This window comes from Anomaloglossus baeobatrachus, chromosome 6, assembly GCF_048569485.1.
Source record: "Anomaloglossus baeobatrachus isolate aAnoBae1 chromosome 6, aAnoBae1.hap1, whole genome shotgun sequence".
In the NCBI taxonomy this organism is placed as follows: domain Eukaryota; kingdom Metazoa; phylum Chordata; class Amphibia; order Anura; family Aromobatidae; genus Anomaloglossus; species Anomaloglossus baeobatrachus.
Genome location: NC_134358.1, coordinates 363,649,672 through 363,673,382, shown reverse-complemented (window position 1 = coordinate 363,673,382; position 23,711 = coordinate 363,649,672). Strand labels below are relative to the sequence as shown.

Sequence of the window (23,711 nt, the reverse complement as noted above, 5' to 3'; positions counted from 1 at the left end):
TGCGTTTTGTTTTTTGCTCCCCTTCTTCCGAGAGCCGTAACTTTTTTATTTTTCCATCAATCTTGCCATATGAGGCTTGTTTTTTTCGGGACGAGTTGTACTTTTAAATAAAACCATAAATTTTACCATATAGTGAACTGGAAAACAGCAAAAAAATTCCAAGTATGGAAAAACTGCAAAAAAAGTGTGATCGCAAAATAGTTTTTGGGATGTTTTATTCGTGTTCAATATATGGTAAAACTGATGTGTGAGTGTGATGCCTGAGGTTGGTGCGAGTTTGTAGACACCAAACATGTATAGGTTTACTTGTATCTAAGGGGTTAAAAAAAAATCACAAACTTGTCAAATAAAAGTGGCGTACGTTTTGCGCCATTTTCAGAAACCGGTAGCATTCTCATTTTTTAGGATCTATGGCTCAGTGATGACTTATTTTTTGCATCTCGAGCTGACATTTTTAATGGTACCATTTTTGTGCAGATGCTACGTTTTGATCGCCTGTTATTGCATTTTGCGTAAAACTTGCGGCGACCAAAAAACGTAATTTTGGCGTTTAGAATTTTTTGCCACTACGCCGTTTACCAGTCAGATTAATTGATTTTATATTTTGATAGATCGGACATTCCTGAACGCGGCGATACCAAATATGTGTATATTTTTTTTTTAAGCCTTTAATTATCAATGGGGTGAAAGGGGGATGATTTGAACTTTTAGGCTTTTTTTTTAATGTTTTAAAACTTTTTCCTTACATTTTTTTTTTATTTTACTAGTCCCCCTAGGGGGCTATATCGATCAGCAATCCGATCGCTCTGCCCTATCTGTAGATCTCAGCTACAGAGCTAAGATCTGCAGATATGCTGCTTTACTCTCCGTGCTGGCATTATGCCAGCACTGAGAGGAAGTGACTCATGTTAGCTACAGGCGTCATCACTTGACCCTGTGCTACCATGGCAACTACTGAAAGTCACGTGATCACGCACGTGACTTCCGGTGGGGGCGGCGGTAAGTGAAAATCATGGCCGCGCGCATATACATCTCGCTGCCAGATTTTGGCAGCGAGATGGAAGGGGTTAAATGTTGCGAGTGGAAGCGATTCCACTCGTAACATGAAGGCACACGTCAGCTGTTCAAAACAGCTGATATGTGCGCGGATCGCCGCAACCTGCCCGCGGAAGGGGGCGGGGCTTAACGTCACACATTCCATGACGGATAGATCTGTCAAGGGTCGTGAAGGGGTTAATAGATGCATTGTAATGAATTCATTAATTGATTGTTATTCAGATCTTAAGCGAGAGGGGCTCTTGTTTGCACTATATATAGGGGTATTGTATTGTCTGTAAAATATCCATGAATAAGAATCTACGATGCTGCGTTATGTCGAAACGCGTTGAATAAATGTACCTTTGTGGATGCTGTCTATCCATTTTTAATTAAATGAAAATAAAGAGGATTTTTAATCAACTCTGCCTGTGATCCGCTGGACTTCACTCCTTCTACGTGGACACTCAAATTAAAAGAAGGGGGCAAATATGTACAGGGGATTAAAAAGTTTGTGATGCCACCCACGGTGTGTGGTAATGTAGGAGACCACCGCTGCTGTTGGGGGAGCCCGGTGGCGATGGGGTAGCAGCAGGATGTTTAACCCCTCCATGGGTAGGGGGTTTGTGCCCCGGGGCCTGTTGGGTGTTGGTGAGTGGGGATCCATTGGGTAGAGGAAAAGGGGCTGTTCAGCGTACTCACTCAGTCCAGGAATAATAACACCGACAGTTTGTAAACCAAAATTCTGAGCACCACTGCAGCCTGGAGGGAGCACGCTGGGTACCTGCCTGCTGTACCTGGCTAGCATACAAAAATATGGCGAAGCCAACGTCATTTTTTTGGTGGGCAAAAAACTTCTGCATACAGTTTTGGATGGAGTATGCTGAGCCTTGTAGTTCTGCAGCTGCTGTCTGTCTGTATGGAGAAGAGCAGACAGCAGCTGCAGAACTACAAGGCTCAGCATACTCCATCCAGGACTGTATGCAGAAGTTTTTTGCCCACCAAAAAAATGACGTGGGCTTCGCCATATTTTTGTATGCTAGCCAGGTACAGCAGGCAGCCACGGGCTGCCTCCAACCCCCAGTTGCCTATTTGTACCCGGCTGGGAACCAAAAATATAGGGAAGCCCGTTTTTTTTAATTATTTCACTTATTTCATGAAATAATTAAAAAACAAATGACATGGGCTTCGCCCCATTTTTGTGTCCAGCCAGGTACAACTAGGCAGCTGGGGATTGGAATACGCAGCACAGGTTAGCCCGAGGTTTCTGGGCGCCTCTGCTGCGATTTTCAGTCCGCAGCCGTACCAGAAAATGGCGCTCTCATAGAAGCGCCATCATCTGGCGCTGTATCCAACTCTTCCAACAGCCCTGGAGCCGGGTGGCTTGTTGGGTAATCATGAGTTAATACTGGCTTTGTTTTACTAGCCAGTATTAAGCCAGAGATTCTTAATGTCAGGCACGTTTGACCCGGCCATTAAGAATCTCCAATAAAGGGTTAAAAAAAAGACACCACACAGAGAAAAAATACTTTAATAGAAATAAATACACAGACACATTAGAGACTCCATCTTTATTACCCCCTGTCAGCCCTCCACGATCCTGCTCTTCTGTCTTTCTCGTTCAACAAATGCAGCTCTGCTACATCACTGCTGCATGGGGGAAGACGCTGCTTCCCGTGGAGCATTCACTCCGTGAAAGCTGCACGAGAAGCAGCGTGCAGCCTTCACTCCGTGAGTGATCAGTGCTGCTAGCGGTAAAAGCGGTAACGCTGACAGACGCGTTACCATAGCAACGGTGCTCCCGGAGCCGCGGTTAACGGTGACGTCACCGCTAACTGCGTCGCTATGGCAACGGTGATCTCCATTAATGACCGGCTGTGTCAGCCGGTCCCTAACGGAACGGGGAGTCGACCGTGTGCTAGAGCATATCGCCGGTACACGGCGATACACAAATGTGCACTGTGTACCGGAGAGATGCACTCGCAGGTCCTACATGACGCGTCATAGTCATGTGACCAGTCTGTAGCCAATGAGATAATAGCCACGTGACTGGTCACATGGCTATTTTGACGTCACGATAGGTCCTGCTTCTCTGCTGGCAGTGCCGGTCACCGGGAGGATTCAGCGATCATCGGATGGAATAGCGGCAGGAGACAGAGTGCAGGAGGGATCGCGGGGACCGGTGTTATGGCAATGTTTATTTACTGTATGTGTACATTTATAATGCATTTTTATGTGTTTGTGATTGCCTCCCATTATAGCCTATTGGTTCGAGTTCGGTTCGTCGAACGTTCGACGAACCGAACTCGAACGGGACCTCCGTTCGGCGAACCAACCTCGAGCCGAACCGGGACCGGTTCGCTCATCTCTACCGATCACCCAGCTCCAGCCAATGGCCAGTGCTACAGCAGCACTGATCAGGGCTGGATTTAAATGTTCCAGCCATTTTCAATGGCTGGAACATTACAGTGACTGTAATTGGCTGAGCGGCGTTTGTCAGCCAATCACAGCCTCTGTAGGTTCGGGGAGGAGGCACCACCCCTCCTGAGGTCAGGCAGAGGTCCCCTCCTTCCCGAATCTACCGTTTAATCAAAGAAATTGGACTCCCCGGGGCTCCGGGACCGCGATTTCGCCATGACGTACTGGGTACGTCATGGGTCGTTTAGCACCATGTCACCGTGACGTACCCAGTACGTCAAAGGTCGTTAAGGGGTTAAAAGACCTTGCACATTCTACACATGAATTCTCAAGTTCACACTCCCCATAAAGGCTTACCCATAACTCTTCCACATTAGAAATATCTGAATAAGTGAACTGAAGTTTACTTTGCTTAACACATGAAGAGATAAAATCCATTTTCTTACCTGAAATGATCAGATGATCTCATGGATGATCCTCTAAGACTTGATTCACCTTGTTCAGCACGTCCAATACTTCTTATGGACTGACTTTATCTTTCTTGCTCAAAGACACGTCAAAGGTTCACTTCTGTGACTTTGTAACTCTTTAAAGTTCATTTAAAAAAAACATTCATGCGACTTGAACTTATCCGTATTTTCTAGGTTCTGCGTGATTTTTATAAATTGTCGATTCCTAATACTTTGCAGGAGATACGTATTACTTCTGACCCCCCGTATGCAAAGTGAAGGAACAACAAAAAAATAAAAAAAAACATGAATGGCTGGCTCTCCAAAATGTTAAAAATATACTCTTAAATATATTTTTCTTCAAATAAGTAAAAGCGCATGAAAGAAAGAACTTCAAAAATGTAAAAAATAAATGTAGTTTATATATGTTAAAAGATGATTGCTAAAGTATAAAGTTGCAGTTCAGTTACAGAAAAGGAAAAAAAATATACTTCATTAGCTTACGGAAAAGAGTTCAATTAGTCCATACTGATCAATAGGAAATCTTCATCCATCTCTCCTTGGATTCTGAATGGTAAGGCAGGGGTGATATACCGTAGCTTTTCAGCATGTGTTCATCTTGCAGCCTGGAAGGATTCTGGGACAGCTAACGACGTGCAGGAGCAGGAGTAGCCCCCTCCATCATGTGTTATATGACAACTGTCCAATCCATATAGGGTGTTTCAACTGAACACAGTTACACATGACATAATCACTAGAAGTTTCCAGATGGAAGGATATATATATATAAATAGGCACCATGCTATGTCAGCATCTATCCATACTCAGATACCTTATTATTTATTCCTTATAAAAACTTTATCAATAAGCTATGCCCTTCCAATATAGACAAAACTGTGAAAACATATAATATGTCCTACTATAAAATGTTTGATAACTAGATGTATTAATTTTAATGTTTTTACAGCGAGAGACTGGTCCCATCAGTTGTACTGCCCGTGAGACTGGCCCCATCGGTGGTGCTGCCCCTGAGACTGGCCCCATAAGTTGCGCCTCCCCTGAGACTGTCCCCATCAGTGGTGCTGCCCCTGAGACTGGCCCCATCAGTGGTGCTGCGAGAGATTGGTCCCATCAGTGGTGCTGTCCCTGAGACTGGTCTCATCAGTGGTGCTGCCTCTGAGACTGGCCACATCAGTGGTGCTGCCCCTATAACTGGTCCCATCAGTGGTGGTGCTCCTGAGACTGGTCCCATCAGTGGTGCTGCCCCTGAAACTGGCCCCATCAGTGGTGCTGCCCCTGAGACTGGCCTTATCAGTGGTGCTGCCCTTGAGACTAGCCCCATCAGTGGTGCTGCGAGAGACTGGTCCCATCAGTTGTACTGCCCCTGAGACTGGCCCCATTGGTGGTGCTGCCCCTGAGACTGGCCCCATCAGTTGCGCTGCGAGAGACAGGCCCTATCAGTGGTGCTGCCTCTGAGACTGACCCCATCAGTAGTGCTGCGAGAGATTAGTCCCATCAGTGGTGCTGCCCCTGAGACTGGTCCCATCAGTGGTGCTGCCTCTGAGACTGGCCCCATCAGTGGTGCTGCCCCTGACACTGGTCCCATCAGTGGTGGTGCTCCTGAGACTGGTGCCATCAGTGGTGCTGCCCCTGAGAGTGGCCCCATCAGTGGTGCTGCCCCTGAGACTGGCCTTATCAGTGGTTCTGCCCCTGAGACTGGTCCCATCAGTGTTGCTGCCCCTGAGACAGATCCCATCAATAGTGGTACCCCCGAGACTGGTCCTATAAGTGGTGGTGTCCCTTGAGACTGTCCCCATCAGTGGTGTTGCCACCGAGACTGGTCCCAACAATTGTGCTGCCCCTGAGACTGGCCCCATCAGTGGTGCTGCCTCTGAAACTGGCCCCATCAGTGGTGCTGCCCCTGACACTGGCCCCATCAGTGGTGGTGCTCCTGAGACTGGTCCCATCAGTTTTTGCTGCCCATGAGACTGGCCCCATCAGTGGTGCTGCCCCTGAGACTAGCCCTATCAGTGGTGCTGCCCCTGAGACTGGCCCCATCAGTTGTGCTGCCCTGAGACTGGCCCCATCAGTGGTGCTGCCCCTGAGACTGGCCCCATCAGTGGTGCTGCCCCTGAGACTGGCCCCATCAGTGGTGCTGCCCCTGAGACTGGCCCCATCAGTGGTGCTGCCCCAGAGACTGGCCCCATCAGTGGTGGTGCCCTTGAGACTGGCCCAATCAGTGGTGCTGTAAGAGACTGGCCCCATCAGTTTTGCTGCCCCTGAGACTGGCCCCATCAGTGGTGCTAACCCTGAGACTGATCCCATCAGTGGTGTTGCCACCGAGACTGGTCTCATCAGTTGTGCTGCCCCTGAGATTGGCCCCATCAGTGGTGCTGCCTCTGAGACTGTCCCCATCAGTGGTGCTGCCCCTGACACTGGTCCCATCAGTGTTGCTGCCCCTGACACTGGTCCCATCAGTGGTGGTGCTCCTGAGACTGGTCCCATCAGTTGTGCTGCCCCTGAGACTGGCTCCATCAGTGGTGCGGCCCCTGAGACTGGCTCCATTAGTGGTGCTGCCCCTGAGACTGGCCACATCAGTTGCTCTGCCCCTGAGACTGTCCCCATCAGTGGTGCTGCCCCTGAGACTGTCCCCATCAGTGGTGCTGCCCCTGAGACTGGCCACATCAGTGGTGCTGCCCCTGAGACTGGCCCATCAGTGGTGCTGCCCCTGAGACTGGCCCAATCAGTGATGCTGCGAGAGACTGGCCCCATCAGTGGTGCTGCGAGAGACTGGTCCCATCAGTGGTGCTGCCCCTGTGACTGGCCCTATCAGTGGTGCTGCGAGAGACTGGTCCCATCAGTGGTGCTGCCGCTGAGACTAGCCCCATCAGTGGTGCTGCGAGAGACTGGTCCCATCAGTTGTGCTGCCCCTGAGACTGGCCTCATCAGTGGTGCTGCCCCTGAGACTGGCCCCATCAGTTGCGCTACCCCTGAGACTTTCCCCATCAGTGGTGCTGCCACTGAGACTGGCCCCATCAGTGGTGCTGCGAGAGACTGGCCCCATCAGTGGTGCTGCCCCAGAGACTGGCCCCATCAGTGGTGCTGCCTCTGAGACTGGCCTCATCAGTGGTGCTGCCCCTGAGACTGGCCCCATCAGTTGCGCTACCCCTGAGACTTTCCCCATCAGTGGTGCTGCCACTGAGACTGGCCCCATCAGTGGTGCTGCGAGAGACTGGCCCCATCAGTGGTGCTGCCCCAGAGACTGGCCCCATCAGTGGTGCTGCCCCTGAGACTGGCCCCATCAGTGGAGCTGCCCCGAGTCTGGCCCCATCAGTGGTGCTGCCCCTGAGACTGGCCCCATCAGTGGTGCTGCCCCTGAGTCTGGCCCCATCAGTGGTGCTGCCCCTGAGACTGGCCCCATCAGTGGTGCTGCCCCTGAGACGGGCCCCATCAGTGGTGCTGCCCCAGAGACTGGCCCGCTCGCTGGAGGTCACTATGGGCACTACCACTGATTCCAGGGTATAACACGTGCCCGTCACTGCTCTCCCTCTCGGGCGTACGTCTACTGCATGCTGTGATCTCTCCAGTGCCCGCAGTGGCTTGTGGTTACTATGGTGACCAGGCTGTTGCCCTGGAGATCGCATTTGTGTATTTCAGTTGAGCGGAGTGTTCCCGGTGATCGGAGGGACCGTGCAGCCGCGGAGAGCAGGTACTGTGTGTCCGGACACTGCAGGGTGCGGCGCTGGAGGTGCCGGGCGGAGGAGGCGTGGAGACGGGATACGCTTTATCATGCCGCGCTTCCTCTGATCGCTCCGAGCTGAGAACCTCTATTTACTTCAAAGGGAATTTTACTGTAAATGAGACAATGGCTTTAGTTATAGAGGGGTTTCCATCAGCCTGAAATCAATCAGAGCATAGAGATTTTCATAAGAAGTTTCTTTTTCCCTCCAGACCAGGGGCCGGATATTGTGTCCGATCTATGACTGCGGACGCCTCTGATTGTCTGCAGCGGTCTCTGGGCCACTGTCAGGGTCTACACCGCTTCATTAGGGTGGTAGGGAGCAGTTTGCGAGTGTTTGCCCCCTCCAGACTTGCTGATTGATAGGGTCCAGATGTCTGACCCCACAGAACCTCATGGACTCCACAAACCATACAGGACCTCACATACCTGACAGACTCAACAGACCGTACAGGACCATACAGGACCTCACAGACCCCACAGACCATACAGGACCTCACAGACTCCCACAGGACCTCACAGACCATACAGGACCTCACAGACCCCACAGGACCTCACAGAACCTCACAGGACCTCACAGACCATACAGGACCTCACAGACCCCACAGGACCTCAGAACCTCACAGACCATGCAGGACCTGACAGACCCCACAGGACCTCACAGACCCCACTGGACCTCACAGACCATACAGGACCTCACAGACCCCACAGGACCTCAGAACCTCACAGATCATGCAGGACCTCACAGACCCCACAGGACCTCACAGACCCCACTGGACCTCACAGAACCCACAGGACCTCACAGACCATACATGACCTCACAGACCCCACAGGACCTCACAGAACCTCACAGACCATGCAGGACCTCACAGACCCCACAGGACCTCAGAACCTCACAGACCATGCAGGATCTCACAGACCCCACAGGACCTCACAGTCCCCACTGACCTCACAGAACCCACAGGACCTCACAGACCATACATGACCTCACAGACCCCACAGACCTCACAGGACTTCACAGACCATGCAGGACCTCACAGACCCCACAGGACCTCACAGACCCCACAGGATCTCACAGACCCCACAGGACTTCACAGACCATGCAGGACCTCACAGACCCCACAGGACCTCACAGACCGTGCAGGATCTCACAGACCGTGCAGGACCTCACAGACCATGCAGGACCTCACAGACCCCACAGGACCTCACAGACTGTGCAGGATCTCACAGACCCCACAGGACCTCACAGACCATGCAGGACCTCACAGACCCCACAGGACCTCACAGACCGTGCAGGATCTCACAGACCCCACAGGACCTCACAGACCGTGCAGGATCTCACAGACCGTGCAGGACCTCACAGACTGTCCGGCCCTTTAATCTTTGGTGCCAGTTTTGCTCTTTATGTTGGACTATTTTGCACTGTTGTGACAGGAGCTTGTTTTTTTCGGGATGAGTTGGATTTGTGAGTGGCATTATTTTGGAGTATATATGAACCTTTTATTAACTTTTTCTGGGAAGTACACTAAACAATTAGCGTTTCCTATTGTCTACTCTTCGCTGACTTTCTTCTGTCGGTCACCCCACATTCTTTATTCCTGTTATTTCCTCCGATACGCAATGTTTGGGGTACTCTGAGCCGCAAGGTCAGTCCATTTCCGTCAGCAGAGCTGTACAAGGCTGGTGTTTTACATGGCAAACGGTCATTGTTATAGGTACCATTTAGTGATACAACTTTGTGATCAATTTTTTTTCGGCACGATTACACCAATACTAAATTTTTGTAGATTTCTTCATGTTTTGCTGCTTTGTGACCAATAAAAACCACTAAAAAAATATTTTGAGGGTCACTATATTATGATACTCAAACTTGTCCATTTCTCAGTAGGTAAGGGGCATTGAGCCTTATGTTTGGGACATGTTGTAGTTTTTACTGGCGCCATTTTTTGGTACATAGGACTGTGATCACTTTTTAATTAATTTTTTTGTACAGCATAAACAAAAAAAAACAATTTTTACTAATTTTGCTGGAGAAATATATTTTCACGATTATACGATTTGGGGGTCACTTTTATGTATTCTTGAGAGGCTCCATGATCAGAGTGTAATGTAATATGCGCCGTTACTCCAGGGGGTTTGTTTTGTTTTTTAATTAAACTATATTGTTTATCAAAACTGGAAAATGTTTATGTACAGTGGGTACGGAAAGTATTCAGACCACTTTAAATTTTCACTCTTTGTTTCATTGCAGCCATTTGCTAAATTGAGAAAAGTTAATATTTTTCACATAAATGTACACTCTGCACCCCATCTTGCCAGAAAAAAACAGAAATGTAGACATTATTGCAAATTTCTTAAACAAGAAAAACTTAAATATCACATGGTCATAAGTATTCAGACCCTTTTCTCAGACACTCATATTTAAGTCACATGCTGTCCATTTCCTTGTAATCCTACTTGAGATGGTTCTACTCCTTCCTTGGAGTTCAGCTGTGTTTAATTAAACTGATAGGACTTGATTTGGAAAGGCGCACACCTGTCTATATAAGACCTCACAGCTCACAGTGCATGTCACACCGTATGAGAATCATGAGGTCAAAGGAACTGCCCAAGGAGATTAGAATCAGAATTGTGGCAAGGCACAATCTGGCCAAGGTTACAAAAGAATTTCTGCAGTACTCAAGAGTACTGAGAGTACAATGGCCACCATAATCCTTAAATGGAAGAAGTTTGGGTCCACCAGAACTCTTCCTAGACCTGGCTGTCCAGCCAAACTGAGCAATCATGGGAGACGAGCCTTGGTGAGAGAGGTAAAGAAGAACCCCAAGATCACTGTGGCTGAGCTCCAGAGATGCAGTAGGGAGATGGGAGAAAGTTCGACAAAGTCAACTATCACTGCAGCCTTTCACCAATCAGTCCTTTATCGTAACGTGGGCCGACGGAAGCCTCTCCTCAGTGCAAGACATATGAATGCCCACATAGAGTTTGGAAAAAAACACATGACGGACTCCCAGACTATGAGAAATAAGATTCTCTGGTCGGATGAGATGAAGATAGAACTTTTTGGTGATAATTCTTAGCAGTATGTGTGGATAAAACCAGGCACTGCTCATCACCTGCCCAATTTAATCCCAACAGTGAAACATGGTGGTGGCAGCATCATGCTATGGGGGTGTTTTCAGCTACAGGGACAGGACGACTGGTTGCAATTGAAGGAAAGATGAATGTGGCCAAGTACAGAGATATCCTGGAAGAAAACCTCTTCCAGAGTACTCTGGACCTCAGACTTGGCCAAAGGCTCACCTCCAACAAGACAATGACCCTAAGCACAGATAAAATAACAAAGGAGTGGCTTCAGAACAACTATGTGACCATTCTTGACTGGCCCGGCCAGAGCCCTGACCTAAACCTAATTGAGCATGTCTGGAGAGACCTGAAAATTGTTGTCCACCAACTTTCACCATCCAACCTGACGAAACTGGAGAGGAGCTGCAAGGAAGAATGGCAGAGGATCCCCAAATCCAGGTGGGAAAAACTTCATTCCCAAGAAGACTCATGACTGTACTAGCTCAAAAGGGTGCTTCAACTCAATTCTGAACAATGCGTCTGAATACTTATGACCATGTGATATTTCAGTTTCTCTTGTTTAATAAATTTGCAAAAATTTCTACATTTCCACATTTCCATTTACCAAATGGCTGCAATGAAACAGAATTGAAAATTTAAAGGGGGCTGAATACTTTCCATACCCACTGCATATATATATATATATATATATATATATATATATAAAGATGCCTTCAATTTTGAAAAAATCCCCAACAGTGACTGCAGCAAAGCACCCCCACACCATCACACCTCCTCCTCTATGCTTCACGGTGGGAACCAGGCATGTGGAGTCCATCCGTTCACCTTTTCTGCGTCGCACAAAGGCACGGTGGTTGGATCCAAAGATCTCAAATGTGGACTCATCAGACCAAAGCACAGATTGTTCTTTATCCCAAACAAGTTCTTCTGCTTGTTGCCTGTCCTTAGCAGTGGTTTCCTAGCAGCTATTTTACCATGAAGGCCTGCTGCACAAAGTCTCCTCTTAATAGTTGTTCTAGAGATGAGAAGGTGTGTCCAATCTTTTGGTCTGTACTCTAATATATATATATATATATATATATATATATACTAGAAGGTGGCCCGATTCTACGCATCGGGTATTCTAGAATTTACGTATTGTGTAGTTAATGTATGATTTTTGTTAACTTATATATAGATGTTGTTGTGTGTAGTTGCCAAGTGTTTGTGTAGGGCGCTGTACACGTTCTGGGTGTTGTCTGGGTGTGGCGGGGGGTGAGAGCGGTGTTGTTTGTGTGTTGCGTTGTGTGTTGCGTTGTTTGTGGAGCGCTGTGTGTCTGTAGCGTTGTGTGTGTGTGGTGCTGTGTGTGTTGCGCGGTTTGTGTGGGTGTGGGGTGCATGTGTGTTTTGGGGGGAGGTATGTTTTGTGCAATGTGTTTGTTGTGCGGTATGTGCGTATATTTGTGTGTGCCGCGGTGTTTGTGTGTTTGGTGTTGTGTGTGCGGCGTTGTCTGTGTGTGTGGGTGTCTGTGTAGGGCAGTGTTTGTGGTTCCCAGTGTGTGTGGTGTGTTGTGCGGTGCGTGTGTGGCGGTGTGTGTCTGTTTTGGGGGGAGGTGTGCACTCCCCATCGTGCTCCATCCCCCATGCTGCACACCTCCCATCGTGCTCCATCCCCCATGCTGCGCACCCCCCATCGTGCTCCATCCCCCATGCTGCGCACCCCCCATCGTGCTCCATCCCCCATGCTGCGCACCCCCCATTGTGTTTCATCCCCCCATTCTGGGCACCCCCCATCGTGCTCCATCCCCCATGCTGTGCACCCCCCATTTTGCTCCATCCCCCATGCTGCGCACCCCCCATCGTGCTCCATCCCCCATGCTGCGCACCCCCCATCGTGTTTCATCCCCCCATTCTGGACACCCCCCATCGTGCTCCATCCCCCACGCTGCACCCCCCATCATGCTCCATCCCCCACGCTGCACCCCCCCATCGTGCTCCATCCCACACGCTGCACCCCCCATCGTGCTCCATCCCTCACGCTGCACCCCCCCATTGTGCTCCATCCCCCATGCTGCACTCCCCATCATGCTCCATCCCCCATGCTACGCACCCCCCATTGTGCTCCATCCCCCATGCTATGCACCCCCCATCGTAACAAGAGAGAAAAAATCTGTACAAAGACTTTATAGTTGAAACAAGATATACATTTTATTAAGTAGAAAATACAAAAGACAAAAAAGTGATTAAAAGTTGTAGAGACAGGCGATAATTACCACCAAATGGCACCCACACACCAAACTGGTACATATATACCGTATTTTTCGGACCATAAGACGCACTTTTTTCCCCCCAAATGTAGGGGGAAAGTGGGGGGTGCGTCTTATGGTCTGAATGTGGCTGTGGGGAATGTGGGTGCTGCGGTGGAGCGGGTCATCGGGGGCACGAGCAGGCTGTAGCAGCCTGCCGTGACCACGTGGACCCGCTCATTTAATATGCACGCCCATCCCCCACCCATCATCCCTCAGCGCTGAAGCCGGCGCTGACAGGTGGGCGGGATGATGGGCGGGGGATAAACAGCCGGCTCGCATGATCACCCCTGGCAACTACGGCCTGGAGTGATCATGTGCGGCTGTATTCACTGCTTCCCGCGCGTCATCATCAGCGCGGGGAGCAGTGAATCAGTGAGTGTACAGTACTCACTGTTCCCTGCAGCATCGCTCGTCCTTCCGTCTGTGTCAGCGGCAGCGCCGCTGATTGGAGCCGTCCCCATTACCCTGCTGGATCGCGATCATCTCCTGTGTTTGTGCCGGCAGCTGAGTGGAGACTAGCGGCCGCACAGCGATGACGTCATCGCTGTGCGCACATGTCCACACGCAGCGGCCGGGACACTGGCACAGACACAGGAGATGATCGCGATCCAGCAGGGTAATGGGGACGGCTCCAATCAGCGGCGCTGCCGCTGACACAGACGGAAGGACGAGCGATGCTGCAGGGAGTGAGGTAAAGTGAGGTGAGTATGAACGTTTATTTTTTTTATGTGCCACAGGATGCGGCCATACACCAGGATGGGGGCATATTATGAGCCGGATGGGGGCATATTATGAGCCGGATGGGGGCATATTATGAGCCGGATGGGGGCATATTATGAGCAGGATGGGGGCATATTATGAGCCGGATGGGGCCATATGCCATGATGGGTTATATAGCAGGATGCGGCCACATGCCAGTATATAGCAGGATGCGGCCATATGTCGTGGCCTAGCGGGCATCGCGTGCGGGGGCGTGGCCTAGTGAGCATCGCGTGTGGGGGCGTGGCCTAGCGGGCATCGCGTGCGGGGGTCGTGGCCTAGCGGGCATTGCGTGTGGGGGGCGTGGCCGAATGTGCATTGTATGTGGGGGGCGTGGCCTAGCGGGCATCGCGTGCGGGGGCGTGGCCTAGCGGGCATCGCGTGCTGGGGCATGGTCTAGCGGGCATCGCATGCGGGGGGCGTGGCCTAGCAGACATCACGTGCGGGGGGCGTGGCCTAGCGGGCATCGCGTGCGGGGGGCGGGCTTGACCAAACGGTTAATCCATGCGGGGGGTGGGGCCAGGCCGAGCCGAGCGGACAATCCGTGTGGGGGGACGGGGCCAGGCCGAGCCCAGCGGCCAATCCCACGGTTGTCACTGTAAGGACACAATTTTGGAGCAAGACAGACAGACAGACAGAATAAGGCAATTATATATATAGATAAATAATATATAAAGCTCAGTGTATGTGTGTGTGTGTGTGTGTGTGTATATCCGCTAAAGGAATCCGCACCGCCGCATGTACAATCACGAAATTTTGCACAGACACTCCATGTGACTCAGGGAACGTCATAGACTATGTTTGGGCGGGAAAATTTAACCCCGTCCTTTCCAGTTACTCCTGGAAATCCTGCCTCCATTAATCTGAATGAAGCTGGGAGCTTCAGGCTATATATAGCAACTGTCAGTAGTTGCTATAGGAACAAAATGAACTGTTAGTATACGAAGGTTATGTGTGACGTAAAAAGATGTCGGTGGTGAGATGGATAGAGAAAGACAGAGACAGACGGGGAAAGAGATAGACGGGGAAAGAGACAGACGGGGAAAGAGACAGCCGGGCAAAGAGACAGACCTGGAAAGAGGCAGAGCGGGAAAGAGACAGCCCTGGAAAGAGACAGCTCGGCAAAGAGACAGACCTGGAGAGAGACAGCCCTGGAGAGAGACAGCCCTGGAAAGAGACAGCCCTGGAAAGAGACAGTCCTAGAAAGAGACAGTCCTAGAAAGAGACAGTCCTAGAAAGAGACAAACCTAGAAAGAGACAGACCTGGAAAGAGGCAGACGGGGAAAGAGACAGCCCTGGAAAAAGACAGATGGGCAAAGAGACAGACTGGCAAAGAGACAGACGGGCAAAGAGACAGACCTGAAAAGAGACAGTCCAGGAAAGATACAGACCGGGAAAGAGACAGATCTGGAAAGAGACAGCCCTAGAAACAGACAGCCCTGGAAAGAGACAGACCGGGAAAGAGAGTGGGAAAGAGACAGAGTGGGAAAGAGACAGAGTGGGAAGGAGACAGAGCGGGAAAGAGATAGATGGGGAAAGAGACAGACGGGGAAAGACAGCCCTGCAAAGAGACAGACGGGCAAAGAAACAGACGAGCAAAGAGACAGCCCTAGAAAAAGACAGCCCTAGAAAGAGACATCTCTAGAAAGAGACAGCCCGGCAAAGAGACAGCCTGGCAAAGAGACAGCCCGGCAAAGAGACAGCCCTGGAAAGAGACAGCCCTGGAAAGAGACAGACCGAGAAAGAGACAAACTGGGAAAGAGACAGACCGGGAAAGAGACAGACTTGGAAAGAGACAGACCGGGAAAGAGACAGACCTAAAAACAGACAGCCGGGCAAAGAGACAGCCGGGCAAAGAGACAGTCGGGCAAAAAGACAGCCGGGCTAAAAGACAGCCGGACAAAGAGACAGACGGGCAAAGAGACAGACGGGCAAAGAGACAGACGGGCAAAGAGACAGAGAGAGAGAGACAGACAGATACAGACATTGAGATAGATAGACTGATGCAAATACAGACAGACATAGAAACAGACAGACAAGGAAAGAGACAGACCGAGAAAGAGACAGACCGGGAAAGAGACAGACCGGAAAAGAGACAGACCGGGAAAGAGACAGACCGGGAAAGAGACAGACCAGGAAAGAGACAGACCAGGAAAGAGACAGACCTAGAAACAGACAGCCGGGCAAAGAGACAGCCGGGCAAAAAGACAGCCAGGCAAAAGACAGATGGGCAAAGAGACAGACGGGCAAAGAGACAGACGGGCAAAGAGACAGAGAGAGAGAGAGACAGACAGATACAGAGGTTGAGACAGATAGACTGATGCAAATACAGACAGACATAAAAACAGACAGACAAGGAAAGAGACAGCGAGACAGACAGATAGCGACACACAGACAGAGACTGGGAGAGAGACAGAGAGACAGATACTATCCCGGGCAACGCCCGGGTACTACAGCTAGTATATATATATATATATATATATATATATATATATATATATATATATATATATATATATATATATATATAAAGCTGAGTGTATGTATGTCTGCTAAAGGAATTCGCACTGTCGCATTCACAATCACAAAATTTTGCGCAGACGCCCCATGTGACTCAGGGAATGTCATAGACTATGTTTTGATAAGGAAATTTAACCCCACGCTTTACAGTTACTCTCCAAAAAACCTGCCTCCTTAAAGTGAATGGAGCTGCGAGCTAAAGGTTATTAATAGGAGCTGTAATTGGTTGCTATAGGAACGAAAGACATTCATAGTATAAGAAGCTTATGCGTGAGGTAATAATATGTCGGTGGAGAAACGGATAGAGAGACGGATAGAGAGAGACAGAAAGAGACAAAAAGACATAGGCACAGACAGAGTAAGAAGCAGACAGGGAAAGACAGAGAAAGAGGCAGAGACAGAGAGACAGACAGACAATCAAAGAGACAGACAGACACAGACAGGGAAGGAGACAGAGAAAGAGACAGACAGGGAAAGAGACAGAGGCAGACCAGGAATGAGACAGACCGGGAACGAGATAGAGAGATAGACAGACAGACACAGAGATAGAGAGGGACAGAGATAGAGAGAGACAGAGAGACTGATACAGAGAGAGAGACAGAGACAGACAGAGAGATAGGCACAGACAGACAAACAGACACAGACAGACAAACATGGATAGCAACAGAGACTCACATGGATAGAGACAGACACACAGACAGACAGGGAAAAAGACAGACAGAGAGACAGACACACAGAGACAGACACACACAGACAGGAACACAGAGACAGACAGACACAGACAGACAGAGACTGGGAGAGATGCAGAGAGACAGTTACTATCCAGGGCAACGCCCGGGTACTACAGCTAATTGTATATATCATATATAGATATATATATATATATATATATATATATCATATATACACACACACACACACGCATATATATATATATATATATATATATGATAGATATATATAGTATATATAAATATATATGTCATGTAACACTCTTGAAGGGTCCTTACTCCCCCTCCCCACCATCAGCCACAGATTGCCATGACGAATATCTGATTGGCCTGAAAGTTTAGGAATTTACGACTCAGGGATGGTAGAGCTACAGCCAAAAGATGCACAGAAAAGACAATCCTTGACAATCCTTTGTTCTGTTAGAGGGAAAACTCCTAATACAGTTTTTTACGTGGCCCGTTAATGCTAGAAAAGTGAAAAACATACTGCCAGAATCCCTGTGGAGCACTGAACCCAGCGCACCGTTTAGCTTGACTGGGGGATCGCTGGTATCATGACAAATTAGTATTGGCCAGTAAAATCATGCTAGATGCGTTGTGTTTTGTATCTATGTAAATGTAAAATTGAGATATAAAATATGACACTAATATCTTTCACCTGTGTGGCCCAGGGGCAAAGATATGTGAAAAGCTAGAATTAAAGAACTTTGTTAAACAATCTTGGCACAGCCCACAAGAGATTGTAAAATGAGGTCACAGAGAGGGGGGGTTACCTGAGTGCATAAGAGCGATTAGCTCCTTACGAGGGGGAGTCAGTACTGGAGGGCATTAGTAAGTGGTGATGCTGGCCGTCATTCTACCATCTTCTTCTCTTGGAGCCCCTCCCTCCCTAAATTCGGACGTCACATATATGGCACGAGTTTAGTAAGTCTCATGTTTATACCTTTTATTTTTATGTAACTGTCTATACTGTATTTGTATTGTTCCCTTTTGTAAATTCTTGTATATTTTTTAAACACTGCCTATTTTCGGATTAAATATATAAAATTTAATAGTTCATTTCCTTCTGTTCTATATACGAACCCAAACCCGTCAGAAAAGCCTTCCGCTATCTGAAACGGGTCCCCAGCTACCTGTAGAAAGTCTGGGTGGTGGCAGCGTAATTATTATTGCATAGAATTATTGGAATGCTATCATTAAGGGTACCGAGGTGTATATATATATATATTCCATTAGCAAGAATCGGTGATATATCCATTTACCCTTGCTGTGAGACCTCCAATATTTGGCATTATTCGCTCAGCAGCCTCATTTTATGCATTGTCCTGCAGTACCAAAAGTGGCCTGCAGACAAAGGGGGCGCTAGAGAGTAGTCGTGTTCGTGACAAATTAGTGAACAGCTGCGGGATATCTGAGTGACTCCCCCGGCTGTTCGTGACAATGTATGTATATATATATATATATATACCCACAGTATATAATCCAACATATATATATATATATATATACTAGAAGGTGGCCCGATTCTAACGCATCGGGTATTCTAGAATTTACGTATTGTGTAGTTAATGTATGATTTTTGTTATATATATATATATATATATATATATATATATAGATGTTGTTGTGTGTAGTTGCCAGTGTTTGTGTAGGGCGCTGTAAATGTTCTGGGTGTTGTCTGGGTGTGGGGGGGGTGAGAGCGGTGTTGTATGTGTGTTGCATTGTGTGTGTTGCGTTGTTTGTGGAGCGCTGTGTGTCTGCAGCGTTCTGTGTGTGTGTGGTGCTGTGTGTGTTGCGCGGTTTGTGTGGGTGTGGAGTGCGTGTGTGTGTTTTGGGGTGAGGTATGTTTTGTACAGTGTGTGTGTTGCGTGGTATGTGCGTATATTTATGTATGCCGCGGTGTTTGTGTGTTGGGTGTTGTGTGTGTGCGGTGTTGTCTGTGTGTGTGTGGGTGTCTGTGTAGGGCGATGTTTGTGGTTCCCAGTGTGTGTGTGGTGTGTTGTGCGGTGCGCGTGTGGCGGTGTGTGTGTATGTTTTGGGGGGAGGTGTGCACCCCTCATCGTGCTCCATCCCTCATGCTGCGCACCTCCCATCGTGTTCCATCCCCCATGCTGCGCACCCCCCATCATGCTCCATCCCCCATGCTGCGCACCCCCATCGTGCTTCATCCCCCATGCTGCGCACCCCCCATCGTGCTCCATCCCCCATGCTGCGCACCCCCTATTGTACTCCATCCCCCATGCTGCGCACCCCCTATTGTACTCCATCCTCCATGCTGCACACCCCCCATCGTGCTCCATCCCCATGCTGCGCACCCCCCATCGTGCTCCATCCGACATGCTGCGCACCCCCCATCGTGCTCCATCCCCCATGCTGAGCACCCCCCATCGTGCTCCATCCCCCATGCTGCGCACCCCCCATCGTGCTCCATCCCCCATGCTGCGCACCCCCGATCGTGCTCCATCCTCCATGCTGCACACCCCCCATTGTGCTCCATCCTCCATGCTGCGCACCCCCCATCGTGCTCCATCCCCCATTTTGCGCACCCCCCATCGTGCTCCATCCCCCATGCTGCGCACCCCCCATCGTGCTCCATCTCCCATGCTGCATACCCCCCATCGTGCTCCATCCCCCATGCTGCGCACCCCCCATCGTGCTACATCTCCCATGCTGCGCACCCCCCATCGTGCTCCATCCTCCATGCTGCACACCCCCCCATCGTGCTCCATCCTCCATGCTGCACACTCCCCATCGTGCTCCATCCCCCATGCTGCGCACCCCCCATCGTGCTCCATCCTCCATGCTGCGTACCCCCCATCGTGCTCCATCCTCCATGCTGTGCACCCCCCATCGTGCTCCATCCTCCATGCTGCACACCCCCCATCTTGCTCCATCCTCCATGCTGCACACCCCCATCGTGCTCCATCCCCCATGCTGGGGTCGCCGGGGGCGGGTCCGAGTGTGGCAACGTGTGCCGGGGGCGGGGCTGAGCGGGCGAGGCGTCAGCGTATGCCGGCTCCCTGTACATGTGTACCGGGAGCCGGTATACGCTGGTAACCATGATACACATCGGGTAACTAAGGGAAGCGCTTCCTATAGTTACGCGATGTGTATCATGGTTACCAGTGTACACCGGCTCCGTCACGATCCCAGCATCGTAAGGTTATGTCCGCCGGGGGCGGGGCCGAGTGTGCCAACGTGTGCCGGGGCGGGGCAGAGCGAGCGAGGTGTCAGCGTATGCCGGCTCCCTGCACATGTGTACCGGGAGCCGGTGTACGCTGGAGCGGGGCTGAGTGGGCGAGGCGTCAGCGTATGCCGGCTCCCTGCACATGTGTACCGGGAGCCGGTGTACGCTGGAGCGGGCGATGCGTGCGGAGGGCCGGGGCGAGCGGCTAATCCATGCGGGGGGCAAAGCCAGGCCGCGGCGAGCGGGGGGGCGGGGCCAGGCCGAGGCAAGCGGCCAATCCGTGGGGGTGGGGGCCAGGCCGAGCCCAGCGGCCAATCCGACAGTTGTCACTGTAATGACACTGTCACGGTGACACAATTTTGGAGCAAGACAGACAGACAGACAGAATAAGGCAATTATATATATATATATTTTTATATATATATATATATATATATATATGTATATATATATATTTATATACAGTACAGACCAAAAGTTTGGACACACCTTCTCATTCAAAGAGTTTTCTTTATTTACATGACTCTAAAAGTTGTAGATTCACATTGAAGACATCAAAACTATGAATGAAAACATGTGGAATGAAATACTTAAAAAGTGTGAAACAACTGAAAATATGTCTTATATTCTCGCTTCTTCAAAGTAGCCACCTTTTGCTTTGATTACTGCTTTGCACACTCTTGGCATTCTTTTGATGAGCTTCAAGCGGTAGTCACCGGAAATGGTTTTCCAACAGTCTTGAAGGAGTTACCAGAGATTCTTACCACTTGGCCCTTTTGCCTTCACTCTGCGGTCCAGCTCACCCCAAACCATCTCGATTGGGTTCAGGTCTGGTGACTGTGGAGGCCAGGTCATCTGGTGTAGCATCCCATGACTCTCCTTCTTAGTCAAATAGCCCTTACACAGCCTGGAGGAGTGTTTGGGGTCATTGTCCTGTTGAAAAATAAATGATGGTCCAACTAAACGCAAACCGGATGGAATAGCATGCCGCTGCAAGATGCTGTGGTAGCCATGCTGGTTCAGTATGCCTTCAATTTTGAATAAATCCCCAACAGCGTCACCAGCAAAGCACCCCTACACCATCACACCTCCTCTTCCATGCTTCACGGTGGGAAGACACGGTGGTTGGATCCAAAGATCTCAAATTTGGACTCATCAGACCAAAGCACAGATTTCCACTGGCCTAATGTCCATTCCTTTTGTTCTTTAGCTCAAACAAATCTCTTTTTCTTGTTGCCTGTCCTTAGCAGTGGTTTCCTAGCAGCTATTTTACCATGTACGCCTGCTGCACAAAGTCTCCTCTTAATAGTTGTTCTAGAGATGAAAAGGTGTGTCCAAACTTTTGGTCTGTACTGTATATATATATATATATATATATATATATATATATATATATACAGTTATATGAAAAACTTTGGGCACCCCTATTAATGTTAACCTTTTTTCTTTATAACAATTTGGGTTTTTGCAACAGCTATTTCAGTTTCATATATCTAATAACTGATGGACTGAGTAATATTTCTGGATTGAAATGAGGTTTATTGTACTAACAGAAAATGTGCAATCTGCATTTAAACAAAATTTGACCGGTGCAAAAGTATGGGCACCCTTATCAATTTCTTGATTTGAACACTCCTAACTACTTTTTACTGACTTACTAAAGCACTAAATTGGTTTTGTAACCTCATTGAGCTTTGAACTTCATAGGCAGGTGTATCCTATCATGAGAAAAGGTTTTTAAGGTGGCCACTTGCAAGTTGTTCTATTTGAATCTCCTATGAAGAGTGGCATCATGGGCTCCTCAAAACAACTCTCAAATGATCTGAAAACAAAGATTATTCAACATAGTTGTTCAGGGGAAGGATACAAAAAGTTGTCTCAGAGATTTAAACTGTCAGTTTCCACTGTGAGGAACATAGTAAGGAAATGGAAGAACACAGGTACAGTTCTTATTAAGCCCAGAAGTGACAGGCCAAGAAAAATATCAGAAAGGCAGAGAAGAAGAATGGTGAGAACAGTCAAGGACAATCCACAGACCACCTCCAAAGACCTATAGCTTCATCTTGCTGCAGATGGTGTCAATGTGCATCGGTCAACAATACAGCGCACTTTGCACAAGGAGAAGCTGTATGGGAGACTGATGCGAAAGAAGCCGTTTCTGCAAGCACGCCACAAACAGAGTCGCCTGAGGTATGCAAAAGCACATTTGGACAAGCTAGTTACATTTTGGAAGAAGGTCCTGTGGACTGATGAAACAAAGATTGCGTTGTTTGGTCATACAAAAAGGCGTTATGCATGGAGGCAAAAAAACACGGCATTCCATGAAAAGCACTTGCTACCCACAGTAAAATTTGGTGGAGGTTCCATCATGCTTTGGGGCTGTGTGTCCAATGCCGGCACCGGGAATCTTGTTAAAGTTGAGGGTCGCATGGATTCAACTCAGTGTCAGCAGATTCTTGACAATAATGTGAAAGAATCAGTGACAAAGTTGAAGTTACGCAGGGGATGGATATTTCAGCAAGACAATGATCCAAAACACCGCTCCAAATCTACTCAGGCATTCATGCAGAGGAACAATTACAATGTTCTGGAATGGCCATCCCAGTCCCCAGACCTGAATATCATTGAACATCTGTGGGATGATTTGAAGCGTGCTGTCCATACTCGGCGACCATCAAACTTAACTGAACTGGAATTGTTTTGTAAACAGGAATGGTCAAATATACCTTCATCCAGGATCCAGGAACTCATTAAAGCTACAGGAAGCGACTAGAGGCTGTTATTTTTGCAAAAGGAGGATCTACAAAATATTAATGTCACTTTTATGTTGAGGTGCCTATACTTTTGCACCGGTCAAATTTTGTTTAAATGCGGATTGTACATTTTCTGTTAGTACAATAAACTTCATTTCAATCCAGAAATATTACTGAGTCCATCGGGTATTAGATATATGAAACTGAAATAGCTGTTGCAAAAACTCAAATTGTTATAAAGAAAAAAGGTTAACATTAATAGGGGTGCCCAAACTTTTTCATATGATTGTGTATGTATATATATATATATATATATATATATATATACATATATGTGTGTGTTGGTGTATATACTGTGTGTATATAATATATATATATATATATATATATATATATATATATATATATATATATATATATATATATACAGTGTATATATATATATATATATATATATATCTAATATATAAAGCTGAATGTGTGTGTGTGTGTGTGTGTGTATGTGTGTATGTCCGGGATTGGCATCCGCACCGTTGCAACTACAGCCACAAAATTTTGCACACTCACACGTCTGGACCCCGAGGGCGTCATAGGCTATGTTTTGAGGGGAAATTTTAACCCCGCGCTTTACAGTTATTCGCCAAAAAAACTGCCTCCATTAAAGCGAATGGAGCTGGGAGCCACAGTGCAGCCAGAACTTCAGAAGAATGCGCAGCCATGCCCTTATATGGAATGTTGGTGTGTC

General features: G+C 48.6%; 1 protein-coding gene across 1 annotated transcript in view; it reads left to right on the top strand.

Moving 5' to 3' along the window:
• Positions 1 to 7,468: 7,468 nt before the first annotated feature.
• The window catches only part of C6H7orf57 (chromosome 6 C7orf57 homolog), a 287,295-nt gene continuing 271,052 nt past the window's right edge, over positions 7,469 to 23,711 (top strand). Inside the window, exon 1 of the mRNA XM_075315021.1 lies at positions 7,469 to 7,611. The gene's annotated coding sequence lies outside the window, so the exon portion shown is untranslated. The remainder of the gene's footprint in view (positions 7,612 to 23,711) is intronic.